This window comes from Psammomys obesus, unplaced genomic scaffold, assembly GCF_907164565.1.
Source record: "Psammomys obesus unplaced genomic scaffold, mPsaObe1.curated_primary_1811, whole genome shotgun sequence".
In the NCBI taxonomy this organism is placed as follows: Eukaryota; Metazoa; Chordata; class Mammalia; order Rodentia; family Muridae; genus Psammomys; species Psammomys obesus.
In genome coordinates this window covers 5,398,378-5,412,971 of record NW_026585685.1, presented here as the reverse complement: position 1 = coordinate 5,412,971, position 14,594 = coordinate 5,398,378, and the positions used below count along the sequence as shown (strand labels likewise).

The 14,594-nt window shown below is 47.6% G+C and overlaps 1 long non-coding RNA gene across 1 annotated transcript; it reads right to left on the bottom strand.

The window, feature by feature from the left end:
• Positions 1 to 9,082: 9,082 nt before the first annotated feature.
• Positions 9,083 to 13,949, bottom strand: LOC129691862 (uncharacterized). The gene is made up of 3 exons (XR_008722575.1): positions 13,892 to 13,949; positions 9,425 to 9,517; positions 9,083 to 9,268 (listed from the first exon to the last, which is right to left on the bottom strand). It is a non-coding gene; the product is annotated as an uncharacterized LOC129691862 (long non-coding RNA).
• Positions 13,950 to 14,594: the final 645 nt, after the last annotated feature.

Sequence of the window (14,594 nt, the reverse complement as noted above, 5' to 3'; positions counted from 1 at the left end):
TCTCTTGTGGTGCTAGCCACCCTTGCCAAGTTATGGAATCAACTGGGTGCCCACCTGCAGAGGACTGGACAAAGAAAATGCAGTGGACATGCACCAGGAAGTTTTCTTTTCCAGATGTGCAAATTGAGCTAGTCTCCGACAAACGAATATCAGGCTTTGTTTCATTTGTAGGTCTTTCAGAGGAAAAAGGGGAGGCTAGAGGGGCATGGGAGGGATACATTCAAAGTATGTTAACTTTCTGTGTGAAAATGTCCTTATGTAACCCAATGCCATGTACAATATGCCAATGGAGAAAGAAAGAAAAACTAAGTGAAGGAAGGCAGTCACTAAAATAATAATAATAATAATAAAGAAAAGAAAAAGATGGTGCTGGAGAGACACTCAGTGGTTAGGAGCACCTGCTGCTGCCTCGGAGGACCCACACGGTGGCTCACAAACACCTCTAGTTCCAGTTCTAGGGGATCAGATGCCCTCTTCTGACCTCCTCAGCTCTGAGTCAGAAACGTGACGCATGAACATACCCACAAACAAGACACTCATACATATAAAATAAATAAATCTACGACAAGGTTTCATTAGGCAGCTCTGTCTGGCCTGGAACTTGCTAAGTTTACTTCCAGGCTAACCTTAAACTCACAGAGAGTTGCATGTCTCTGTCTCTCGACTACTGGAATTAAAGGCATTTGCCACCACGCCCAGTTAAAAAATAATTAAGAAAGCTCGGTGAGCCTCGCATGGGGTCACACGCCTGTAATCCGAGCACTCTGAGGCAGAGGCAAGTGGATCTCTCTGAGCTTGAGGCCAGCCTGTTCTCCAATAGGAGTTCCAGGACGGCCAGGACTACTAGGAGAAACCCTGTCTCAGAAAACTACAATAAAATGAATAAGTCAGTGATAAAATGTTTAGGTTGTACAGGGAGTTGCACACCTTTAATCCCAGCACTCAGGAGTCAGAGGCAGGCTGATCTCTGTAAATTCAAGTTCAGGGCCAGCCTGGTCTACATAGCAGTGAGTTTCAGGAAACCCAAAGCTACATAGAGAAACCCTGTCTCAAAAAAAGAAAAACAAACCCAAATTTCATAAAGAAAGTTACAAAAGCCCATCATGTTATCTGTCATACACTTGTAATCCTAGCCCTTGGGAAGTGGAGGTTGGAGGACCAAGAGTTCCTACAGAAGACTGATTTAAAAAGGAGAAAAACCATCAACAAATCAATACATTTATTCATAGACCTCTTATTTGTGATTCATGAGTCACAGCAACACATCCTGTTGTAAGTTTCAGATGGGCTGGGCAGAGGAAGTTTCCTCAAGGAAAAAGGGTCTGAAGAAGCAGAAACAGAATGAAAAAGCAGATTTGCTTGAGGGAACTGGGGCTGCCTTTCAGCAGCAGCAGGTTAGTGGATAGGACTCTGATCTGAGTTCCGTCCCTGGAATCAACCTATCATAAATCAAAAGATTATTTGAGCTAGGTCCTTTAAATCTAAGGACTCTGGAGGCAGAGGTAGGTAGATTTCTGTTAGTTCCAAGCCAGCCAGGGCTGCATAGTGAGGCCAAACCCAAAACCAAACTAAACCAAACCAAACAAACAAAACCAATCGAACAACAACAAAACCCACAAAAATAAGTTAATTGGGCTTGTACAGATTATCCCGAAGGGGATTTCCTATTCATATCAGCTAAACTAGCCTACTTGGTGTTACAGTTATTCTCTTCTATTATTGTTGTTGTTGCTATCATCATCATCATCATCATTATATTATCATCTGTGAACAGCTTGGTTTTGGCACCATAGTGTGGAAACTCAGCACGAGTGCCTTACTTTTGGCTTAATTGTATGTCGCCAGCACAGGAGTTCAGTCCAAACCAACAGACTCCCATCAATTTTAACGCTTGAAAAGCGATTCACATTCCCTTCTGGGCTTAAGCTGTTTAAAGTTCAGTGAATGATGATGAGCGACTCTGATTTTCTTGGGAACTTGTTTTGACTTTGTAATTTTGTTTTTTTTTTTTTTTTTTTTTTGTTTTTTTTTGTTTTCCTTTCTTTCACTTCCTCGACGAAACAATTTCAGAGTGGGCAGGGAGAGAGAGGAGGAAATTCACCTCAGCAGGGCATCTGCTAAGTGTGGCACGATTCCTGCTCGGGACTCTCAAAGCCCTTGCAGCAAAGAAAATAGCAGGTTGACCCAGTCTCGACCGACGGAATGCCACAGTAGGAGGAATGGGTGGAGCCCTGACATCCGGTAGGGACAGCTGGGGGAAGCGGGTGGGGGAGGGGACGCCCAGGTGTGCGAGGGAAACCGAGATGAAGCCCGCAGTTGAGGTCCAGGTGGCCAACCTGCAGGGTGGCTATGGGCCACACGAGGGCGCCCCACACTGCCACGTAAGGGCCTGAAGTGGCTCCAAGGAGCTGTATCAGGAGGAGGACAGACCTTGAGGGGGGAGAGAGGGTGGGAAGGGACCATCCTGGGTGCCTAGCGACAGGCCCCTCTCTTCGTGTTTCCTGAAGGTCGTCGTGAGGCCTCCCTGGATGCTAGAAAGAGCCGGCGTTCAGGTCCTGAGGAATTAATGCCTCTGTGGGTCAGATCCATCTGTGTGTGGGAGGGAGGATGTTTGCGGCTCCCTTGGGTGTGTTGTGTTGGGAATGACTGCAGTGCTGGGTGCTAGGGTGGGCGTGTGGATTTCTTCGGGGATGTAGGTGGGAGGGAGTGGACGCTTCTACTTCCCGAGGGCTGGTGCTCTTGTCTTGGAGGAGCAGCACTTGAGGCAGGATGCAGCGCCCAGTAGAATCAGGCCGGCTTCCCACCGGAGGAAGTCCCCTCTTGCACACAGGGGAAATGGACAGTTGCTTCAGCTTGCCACGCTGCTGGGGTAAATGCCTCCAGCAAAAGCTGCGATCCCCGAGCAGTGTCAAGGCCTGGAGCCTGTCCAGCCATGCAGCTCAAGGACCCGGTGTCACCAAGATTTGCCCAGGGGCACAGTGGAGATCTTGTGATCCAAGAAATAGTACTGGTCTTAGTTTAGATCAGGACATTTTCCCCCTGAAAGCTGCGTGGGGCAGTGGCTTGGAGCCCAGTTGGGGGTAAGGGGTGTGAGAAGGATGAGGGGGGAGGGGCATGGGAGGGGCAGCTGGAGGCTTCTGCCCACTCTCACCTTTGACACCCAATCGCTACTTCACATGAATCAGCTCTGCAGCTGTACCCTGGCCTGGAGGCTCAGCCTGGGATTTGAAGGCATTAGAGTTGGTAGAAATTAACCCCGGGATGTGTGCTGCGGGCCAGTAGGCTGAGGCCCTTGACAGTGTCACATAGCAAGGGAAGAAAGGAAGTCCTGGGGACTGGGTGTGAGCAAGCCCCGGGGATCCCACATGCTGAAACACGGAGAAAAACAGGCTCTGTATTGCCCCAGCTGGCCAAAGAGCACCAGGTCCGTGTGAAGGCAGGGCTCTTGAGAACTTGGTTCCTCTCTGCTTGCCTGGATACCCTGCCCACTCAGCCCCTTCACTCACCAGGCCGGCCCAGGCAGCTGCAATTCCTAAGCCAAATGAACTGACACAAGTGTGAGAGGAAAACTGCTGACTGAGGCTGCCTCTAGGGGGAAGGAGGACTGTACTGAGCAGGGATCCTGGGCGCAAGGTCATCCGGAAGCACTCACCAACATCAGGCGTGAGGGGGTTGCGATTTCAGGTCAGAAAACTGACCTGAGTGCTCAGTCATAGAGCGTTTGCTTAGGAGGCCCTGGCAACATTGTTCAAAGCCTCAATATAGAAAAAGTTCCTCTCAGCCTAGGTACAAGGAGTCACATGATCTTGATCACCAAGGATGACCTAACCCAACTCAACCTCAGTTTCACCAGCTGTAAAAGCAACTGCCCTGCAGCTGTTTTGAAGATTTAGGAAAACGGAGAGTGAAAGCATGCTGTCGGGGCATGGTGGCTCACACCTGTAATCCCAGCACCGTGAGAGGGTAAGGTAGGAGAACCAATGTGAGTTCGAGACCAGCCTGAACTATAGAGTTAGTTCCAGGTTAGCCTGAGCTAAGGTAAGACTGCAAAAACAAAACAACAAAAATTCTGTTAGTTTAGTTATTGTCATTCAAATAACCAGACCTCCTAGGATGGATGGGCCTCCCTCCTTTCTAAAAAGTTAGCCTGGTCTCCACAGAAAGCAACCCTACAATTTGTCTGCACAAGTGTGATAATATTAATTTGGGTGTGATGGTGCACACCCAAAGTACCTGCCGCTCAAGAGGTAGAAACAAGAGCCCAGAAGTTCTAAGGCAACTACACATCTGGAGACGCTGAAGGAAAGAAGAGAAGGAAAAAGAAAATTTAAAAAACAAAAGCAAGCAAGTTGTGATGTCATATGCCTATAATCCCAACACTCCTGAGACTGAGGCAGGGGAACATTTAATTTAAGAGAAGCCTGGGCTACACACGTCAGAACCTATCTCAAAAAACAAATAAGTAGGGCTGGAAAGATGACCCAGTGGTTAAGAGCACTGTCTGTTCTTCCAAAGGACCTGGGTTCAATTCCCAGCAACCACATGGCAGCTTACCACTGTCTGTAACACCAGTTCCAAGGGATCTGACACCTTTACATTAATACATATAAAATGAAATTAAATTAAAAACAAATGGCAGAGAAATGACTCAGCAGGTAAATGAGCAGGTAAATGCCCTTGATGCCAAGCCAAACGAAGTTTGATTACCCAGACATATGTGGCAGAGAAAGAAAACTAACATCAGAATGTCCTCTGATCTCCATAGAGGCGCGTGTGCACACACACACACACACACACACACACACACACGCACGCACGCATTCGAGTGCACACATGTAAATAAATATAATTAATTTAATTATAAATAAAATATTGGCCTAGTGGGAGGCTAGGAATAGGAGTGGAAGTTGAAAGGCAGCCTGGATGGCAATGAGTTCAGTTCAGCCTGAGTAACTTAGCAATCACATTATCTACCAAAAAAAAAAAAAATTAATAACTTAAAAACAGATGATTTTTTAATTTTAATTTATGTATATGTCTGTGTTGGGGGTTATCTATGGAGGTCAAAAGAGGGCATGTGACCTGGAACTGGAGTGACAAGTGATTGTGAGCTGAATACCGGTGCCAGGAACTCAGGAACTGAATTTAGGTCTTCTGGGAAAAAGGCAAGCAATCCTAACCACTGAGCCAGCGCTACAGCTCCTCAAAAATAAAAATAAAAATAAAAACCTGGTGGTAGCACAGGCCTTGAGTCCTAGCACTCGGGAGGCAGAGGCAGACATATCTATCTGTGAGTTCAAGGCTGGCCTGCTCTACAAAGTGGGTTCCAGAGCAGCCAAGCCTACACAGAGACACCCTGTCTCAAAAACACAAAACAAACTTAATAATGACAACAACAGCCAAAAAACCTCCACGTAAAGGGGATACATTTTTAGTTCACTATACCTTGGCTGGAAGTGCAGCTTTGTGGGAGAGGCACAGGCTTTGGGTTCAATTCCAGCAATAAAATTAAAAGTTAAAAAAAAAAAGTTACTGTGTCACCTTGGCAGTGATAGGCTCTTGTCATGTTGACAGGAGAACCTCTGGAAGACTGCCCAGGTTGGTAGGACTGGATTTATTGGCTAGAGGCTGAGTCCAGGAGGCAAAGGGTCGTGTGGGATGTCCCTCTTCTGGATCTAAGAAGAAGGGAACCACAGGACATCAGGCCTTCCGGTTAGAAAGAGGCTGAGGGCTTCCTGCTACAGTGGGGCTTGGGGCTCACGCTATTGTCTAAGGCCTTGCGGTGACCCTCTTAATATTTCCATCATGGCCGAGAAAGGTCTAGGATCTTTTAAGAAAGAGGGGCCTGGCTATCGGAAGGGTTTGTTTGTAGCTTTCTTCTTCCCTGCTAACCCCATCCTCCAGTCTTTGCTTCAGCTTCTGCCCAGCAGAACTCCACTAGGTGAATCTGGAGAGAAGCTTCCCAAGCTAGCCTAGCACAAAATGGGTACTTACTAATGGTTGGTGGAACTAAATTGCGTGGAGGTCAGAAAGGGGAGGGGCTCTCTATGAGTCCAGGAAAGGGAGATGTGAGTGGGTGCCTCCCTAGGCTCAAGTGCCAGGAGTAGATGAGGGCCCCACCCTATCAGGCAGCACCTGCTGCCGAAACTAGCAGGCACCCTGGGTTCCTCCCAGCCCCCACCCCCCACGCCTGCTGCTCAGCCTCTTCTTAACCTCCTTAGGCTCAGTCTGCCTTCCTCTTCACCCCCACCCTCCTCTAGACCAGATGGCCCAATTTTAAATGAAATCTTGAATGCAGTCCTGCCTTCTTCCAGTCTGGTGCACAAACTACATCAAACTACATCAAAGTGATATGGCGGAAAACAGAACAATGGTGTTCCCCCCTAACCTCCCCAGCTTAAAGGCCTCCCATGGCTCTTCATTGCATATCAGATTCTCCAGAATGACCTGATATGCCCCATTTGGTCACCCTTCCCCTGCTTTCTTCTCTGGCCTCATCTTGTACCCACTCCCCTCACCTGTCACACTAGGCACGCCCTTAGATTGACCTGTCCGTTCCTGACAAATGCCAGACCTCCCCAGTCTTCCAGCACCCTTGTACACGAATGAAGGTGGAGATGTGTATTTTCACATTTGCCTTATTAGAGGTCCCTTCTCCAGGGAGGCTAACATTGGCCTGCTCATCTGTCCCATTTGAGACAGGCCAGGGAGTCACCTTTTCAGGCTTTCATGACGGCACCCTTACACTCGCCGATTTACTTTAGGCTCTGCCTGTTCCCCTTTAGTCTGTATGCTGTTTCAAGGTATGGCTTTGTCTTGTTTGCTGTTGAACCCCCCTGGGCTCAGCACAGCTCACATAGGGCAGACATGGAGCAGGAACAGCAGGGATAGGATTCGAGCCCACACTTACTCAGAGACTGTGGTTGAGGGCCAGGAACTGTTCAGGGAGCCCTCCGGGCACAACACGGCCCACACCGGGCTGAGGAGCAGACCCAGCCCACCCCCACTGTTTCCTGTCTGTCCCTGGCAGAAGGCTCTTGAAAAGCAGCACTTCCCAGGCACTGCCTTAGGCAGGGCCCTGCAGGTAGGGTCAAGGCTGAGACCCTCCCATGGAATCTGGAAGGAGGAGGAGGGACAGGGCCCCGCCCCTCCCACTGCTGTGGCTGCTTCTCTGGCAAGCTGCGCCAAGCACATTGAGTCCGCACCTGAAGCGGGGTCTGGTACCCAGTTACCACCCCTGGGAGCCAGAGGACAGTTGGCAGCTGCTAGGAAATGACACTGTCTTCTGGAGCACGGTCAGATGGGTGGAGCAGGCCTCCTGGCAGCTTTGGGCACTCAGCAGCAGCTGACCCTCTGGGCCCAGCCCTGGCTCTGCCTCCAGCCCCACCTCTGTCTCAAATCACCTTTCAGTGCAAAACTCCTCCAGGGGCTGCAGTCACTGAGCCCTGCTGAGTCACTCAGCTGCTGTCACCTTCCTCGTACAGGCAGAGCCAGGAGGCCAGTGAGTGAAGGGCTTGACCTCGGGCTTTCCTGACCTCAGGGGGAGCCTAGTCCATCTTCTCACTGTATTGTGGGCCATGAGATACTGGATGTCAGGTGACAGAAACGTTACAGTTAGGGAGGGCTCCTGGGCAGAGGGCTGGGCTGACTCCATGAAGGTGGGTACCCAAGGGACTTAGCATTTTCTGGGGTGCGCGTCAGCTCAGTATCCTGGGATAGTCTCTAGGCTGGCCTGACCCAGAATGGGATGTGTGGGGTGCCTGGGAGAGCCAGGCTGACTGGTCCTGATGTCATGCTCATGGGAGAAATACCCCTTTGTTGTTCATCTCATTATAGTTGCTTAATTACAGTGACCCAATCTTTGTACCATGGATGCCTTGAACACTCAGCTTAGACCTTGAAAAGACCCAGGGAGACAACTACAAATATCAGAAGGATGAACCCAACAATGGAGAGTGTGTTCCTCCGCCAGAGCCTCGTGCTCTAAAGCAGCCGAAACAGAAAATTGAAGGTCAATGTGGCTGGAACAAAGTATAAATTCAATCTCTGGGAGGAAAACAAATCTGATGAAAACTCATGGGCTGGGGAGATACTTGGTGGGTGAAGGGCCTGTCATGCAAGCATGAGGACCTGAGTTCAGTTCTCCACACCTGTGTAAGAAGCCATCGAGGGGGACCGCATCTGTTAACTGGGTGCTGGGAGGGAAGCAGAGGCAGGTAGATCTCTAGAGCTCAATGGCCAGGCAATCTGACCTATCTGTGAGCTAGAGAGAGAGAAGGGAGAAGAGGGAGGGAGACAAAAACCAAGTAAATAAACCTAGGCCCTCTGTAACAGTTTTGTGTGCAGCTCGGTCTTCATGGGGGACGCCTAACAGCAGAAGCGGGGGCTGTCTCTAACCCTTGCTTGCCTTTGGGACCCTTTCCCCAAGCTGGATTGCCTAGTCTAGCCTCAATAGAAGATGTACAACTTAATGGGCGAAGGCTGGCATAGGAGGCCTTCCCCCACTCCGCCCCCCCCCCCCCCCCCCCCCCCCCCCCCTTTTTTTTTTTTGGACAGGGTTTCTCTGTGTGGCTCTGACTGCCCTGGAACTTGCTCTATAGACCAGGCAGGCCTCGAACTCATAGATAACTGCCTGGCCCTGCCTCCCAAGGATCAAAAGCATGCACTACCACCAACTTGAGGCCTCACCTTTTCTGAAGAGAAAGAGAGGAGGAGTGGATGGGAGCAGGAGGGGAAAGGAATGGGAGGAGAGGAGGGAGGGGAAACTGTGGTCAGTGTGTAAAGTAGGTAAAATAATTAATTCAAAAACTTTAAAGCTGGCAGTGATGGTCCACGCCTTTAACCCCAGCACTGGGAAGCAGAGGCAGGTGGATGTCTGTGAGTTTGAGGCCAGCCTGGTCTACAAAGAGAAAACCAGGGCTAACCCAGGGAAACCCTGTGTGTGTGTGTGTGTGTGTGTGTGTGTGTGTGTGTGTGTGTGTGTGTTGAGGGGAGGTTGGGGGGTGGAGGGTAAACCTCAAAGAGACTGTAGGTTACAAAATTCTCATTGTGATCTGTTTATTTTATTTTACCATTACTATTTGTGTGTGGAACATGAACGTACACGTGTGTGCAGGCACATGTGGCAGTGAGAAGGCAATGTCCAGCGTCTTCTTCAGTATCTCTCCCCGCTTTTTTGGACACAGGGTCTGAGCCTGGAGTTCGCTGATTCATCAAGACCAGCTGACCAGCAAGCTTCAGCGATTCTCCTGCTTTCACCTCCCTAGTGCTGGGACGACAAGCATGGACCATCAAGTCCTGCTTTTTACTTGGATGGCGCAAACCCAGGGCCTCCCAATTTATGTCTTATTTTATTATTATTATTATTATTATTATTATTATTATTATTATTATTAATGCAGGCTCTCAACTATCACATACTGACCTTGAACTTGCTTTACAGCTGAGGATGACCTTGATGCACCTGCCTCTCTCTACCTGTGGGTCTTGACCCCTTAGGGGTGGAATATCAGAGATCCTGCAGATCAGATATTTACATTACAATTCATCACAGCAGCAAAATTACAGTTATGAAGTAGCAATGAAATAGTTTTCTGGGGGGCGGGGCTCATCGCAACATGAGGAGCTGTATTAAAGGGTCTTAGCATTACGGAAGGCTGAGAAGACTGCCCTCGAGTGTTGCCATCATGAGTGCATACCATACCTGGTTTACGTGGTCCTGGAGAAGAAGCCCAGGCATTCCTGGACTCTAGTTAAACTCTCTACCAACGGAGCTACCTCTCAGTCCCCTAATTCTAATTTTGACATTAAGACTTGAAAAACCAAGCTGGGGCTAGAGAGGGCCTCAGAAGTTAAGAGTACTAGCTAATATTCCAGAGGACCTGGGTTCAATTCCCAGCATCCACATGGCAGCTCACAGCTGTCTGTAACCCCAGTTCCAGGGGATCTGATACCCTCACACCAATACATATAAAATAAAATTTAAATAAATTATTTTTAAAAAATAAAAATGAAAACCATGCAGGGCTTAGTGGCAAATACTTTTAATCCCAACACTGGGGTGGTTAAGGCAGGTGGATCTCTGTAAATTCAAGGCCAGCCTAGTCTCCATAAAGAGCTCCAGGCCAGGCTAGCCAGACTACACACTAAAACTTTGTCTCAAAATAACAAGCCTGTGGCTTATCTTTTCAAGCCACCAGACTGTCACAGGGTTAGTAGATGATCAGGAGTGCCACGTGAACCTCTCTCTCCTCCTCATGCAGATCCAAGCCAGCCTGGGTCACAGCCACCGCGCTGCTGCCCAGCCATCGGAGGCACCTCACCAGCCCTCTGCTGAGAATGTGTCTGTGGAGCCCTGGTGCTTCTCAGAACACAACCTTCCACAGAGAAATGCATCCCTGACCTTCAGACACACCTGGATTTTTACTTCAGGCCAGGGGACGCCACAAAGCCATGAATTGGAAGTCAACCAAAAAAAAAGATAAAACAATCCTAGAGGGGCAGGCAGAAGAAACTGCAGTGTAAGAAGCATACGGGATTCATGTGGCTGAGAAAGAAAAATTAAGGAGAGAAAACAAATGACCCAACGCTGACAAGGACCAGAAACGTAAAAGGGCCATTAGGACAGGAAGTGGAAACAGAGTCTGAATTGGGGGCACATTCACGCACGACGGTAGATGTGCGTCATCATCTGGCTTTCTGTGACAGAACCATTGCCAGACACTTGGGAAACAGCTGCTAGGAAATATGTCGAAAACCTGACTCACGAACGAACACCACCTAACAATTCCTTCTCGGCAGATACGAGGCTCACGCTCTGCTGCTACAAACCGAATGTCCACCTAGAATAATTCTTTTCAAGCAGCATTTTTTTTTTTTTTTAACTTCAGGATATGTCACATGTAATCAACGTACAATGCCATCAAGGATTACACAAAACCTAAATGAAATGGTAGTGTGAGGGGCTGGCTTGCTTTTGAAGCATGATTATCGACTATATGCAAAGTATTTTAAGTATGTAAGGCACATTCTTTAAAAAGCCATTTTAATAACAACCCTCTGTGTGTCCGTGTGCAGTCATGTGTGTGTCCAGGTTAGAGGCTGCTCTTCCCCAGTTACTCTCACCCTGAACCTGGAACGCTCTCATTTCAGCTAGGTTGGCTGAGCAAGCCCCAGGGAACCTTGGCGTCTCCACATCCCCAGTGCTAGGACTTAAAGCATACACCAATGATCCTGGCTCTGTGGGTTCTGGGATAAAAACTCCAGTCCTCAGGCTTGGGCCGTGAGCACTCTGCTGACTGAGTCATCGACACTCATCAGATACACTCTCTTCTAGAGGAAACTCTGCTTCACATGTTGTCTGTCATAGGACGACAGGATAGCTGCAAGATCATCGGGAGGGGTGTTTATATCAAGTCCCGCCCCGCCCCACCCCCACTCTTTTTACATTTGCTTTAGAAACAAGGCCAAATTAGTTTGTCTGCATAGGTAGCACCCAGATCCCAAACTCAGCCTTTTGGATGCCAGAATTAAAGGAAGCAGTGAGTATTTTATAAAGAAAGCAATCATTAGTTTTGCTTTTTAAAATAATGTGGGTGCTGGGAATTGAACTCAGGTCCTTTGGAAAAAGAGCAAGTGCTCTTAACCCCTGAGCCATCTCAGCAGCCTCAGTTTTGCCTTTATAAATAATAATGACCAGTTTATACAAGAAACCTGGATATATTTTAAGTTTTACCTTTGTTGTGTATTGGCATTATCTGAAGACAAAACAAAACAAAACAAAAACAAAAACAAACCTGGGTAAATACCTTTTTTTGAAAATTTTTCCAGGAAGAAGTAATGCTAGGTGAGAGATAGATAGTATTTGATTATAAGAAATTAATAAAGTGCCAGATAGTATTTAGAAATTGGTAGAGTGCTGGGCAGCCGTGGAGCACTCCTTTAACCCCATCACTCCAAAGGCAGAGGTAGTCTGATCTTTTTTAGTTCAAGGCCAGCCTGATCTACAGAATGAGTTCCAGGACAGCCAGGGCTACACAGAGAAACCCTGTCTAGTCTCAGGGCAAAAAGGAAAAGAAAGAAAAAGGAAGAAAGGAAGGAAGAGAGGAAAAAAAAAAGAAAGAGAAAGAAGGAAAGAAAAGCAACTGGTAAAGTTAAATTTGCATACGTATGAGGACTATGGGGGAAACAGGGGACAGATGCCCCACATGACTGACCCCACATGACTGCACTCTCAGATGCACACAATAATCGTAAATTAAAATAATTATTTTGTCTTAGTTGGTCTGACCACACTAGAGTCTTCCTTTTTCCAGTTTTTTATCCATTCAGCCTTTGCTCTGTCTTCTCCTTTTTTGTTCTAAAATAACCTGCTACTTCAGGACAAAATGACTTTTTCATTCTGTGGTCAACAGCTCCGTATGCTTTCATAGCTCATAACTTTCAACATGCACATTAGAAGATACATCATTTCTCTGGTATATTCCACATACTGTGTTCTTCAGTATTTTTAATAGTTTTAAGCACTGTTAATTAGATTTCCTATTTATTTAGCTATTTCTTGAGGCAGGGTCTCACTGTGTAGTCCCGGCTGTCCTGGAACTCAATATGTAAACCAGGGTGAGCTTGAACTCACAGAGGTCTTCCTCCCTCCCCGACCCCTCCCCAGGGGATGCTGGGATTAAAGGCATGAGCCACCCCACCACTGCTGGCTCTGAATATTCTTGACATTTATGCTTGATGGCTCAAGAAAATTCTGAGAGATATGAAATGAAAGTCACCAACATCTCAAGTTATTTTGTTTTTGCTGCCAAAGCAATCAAGTATTAAAATCCTCACAGAAGTGGGCTTGAGGATGTAGGCTCAGAGGATTGGCAGAGTGCGAGCCCAGCGTTCGGCGACATAAACTAGGCGTGGTGACATATCGGGGCAATCGCAGCCACTAGCGATGGTGAGGGAAGCAAACTGCATTTAACGGCTTCAGTGTGTTTGCTGACATAGCCAAAGATGGCCTCCCCTTTCCCTAAGTGTTGGGTAACGGGTGTACACCACGGTACCTGGGGTTATGCGGTGCTGGGCATCAACCCGGGTGCTTTATGCATGCTGGTCACGAACTCTATCAAATGAGCCACATCCCCAGCCCAGGTCACAACACTGTCAATTAATACCCAGAGTAAACGTGACTAGGGGCTGGGATGTGGCAAATCACTGGGCTCCATCCCTGGAACTGAGGAGGGGAAGGATAAACAATTTCAGCGTAGGGTAGGAAAGTGACTAAAGCAGCACACAGAGATGGTCTTCACGATGTTGACTTAACTTTTTGATCCAACCCAGGTCCTTAGGCATTCTAGGTGAGCTCCCCATCTCTGAGCTACATGCATCTCCTTTTCGTTTTTGTTTGTTTGTTTCCAGACAGGGTTTCTCTGTGTGTAGCCCTGCCTGTCCTTGATTATTAGTTCAGGCTGGCCTTGAATTCAGAGCTCTGCCTTGCCTCTGCCTCCCAAGGGCTGGGATTAACAAAGCACACTGCCACCACCCACCTGCTCATTTTTCCTATGAAGCAACCCACAGGCCCACCAGCAACTCATTGACCTGTCCACAGCTCTCTTGTTAAGTTTGGCCTGTGAACTTTTTGGTCCTCATCATGCAGCGTTGCCCACATTTCCTTTGATGGCTACCAATATAGACTGAAACCTAGAGAACAGAGACCACACTAATCCAGGGCCTGCTGCTTGCTCTGAGCAAGCAGGTTTGCCAATCAGTTCCACCCTTTGTCTAGTCTGCACAGGAAGCTTGCCCTTTCTTGGACTCTTAAATCAAAAGGCAACTCTCATTTTGCATGTCTCATCTCAAGCAGTCTGTTGGGACACAGAACCCCGAACTGGTAGCTCACCTTGCAGCCCTGGCAATGGATGAGCTGGAGGCAGCGTAGGACAGAGGGCGGGGTTTCCTGGAACAGGTCTTGTGGAATGGAGAGCAGGTGTAGGCTGAGAACTGGCTGGAAGGAAGGTGCATGGGTGGGCAGGAGCTAGCTATCAGGGAGGGGCCCTAAGAATCAGGCCCAGGAGTTTGGACTTTATCCTCAAGCAGTAGGGTTTTATTTAGGTAGAGGAGTGACATGATTTTTATTATTTTTATCTTTATTGCCTTTGTTTAAAGTTATAACAATTGAATAATTTTTTATTTTTTGGTTTTTTTTTTGTTTTTGTTTTTTTAAGTAACAATGCTGAGAAATTTGGCCCTTTTAGGAAAATCATTTTGACAGTGGTATTGGAATGGGTTACAAAGTACAGAGTTAGAGACAGGACTCAGGGAGGTTGTTAGGAACCAAGCCAACTGCAGGGAGGGAGAGAGGCGAAGTTCCAGACCTGGCAGATGATAGGTATGTTGGGGGAGTTAAGAGGAGATAAGGCTGAACACACATGATGTCCTTGAAAGGGCCAGGCCTTAGGCGCCTCTACTGCAGCAGCCTGTTGGACTCACCCTTACCACTGGAAAGGCATAGTACTTAAAAAGAAAAAAAACAATAATTATATATATATATATATATATATATATATATATTTTTTTTTTTTTTTTTTTTTTTTTTTTTTTTT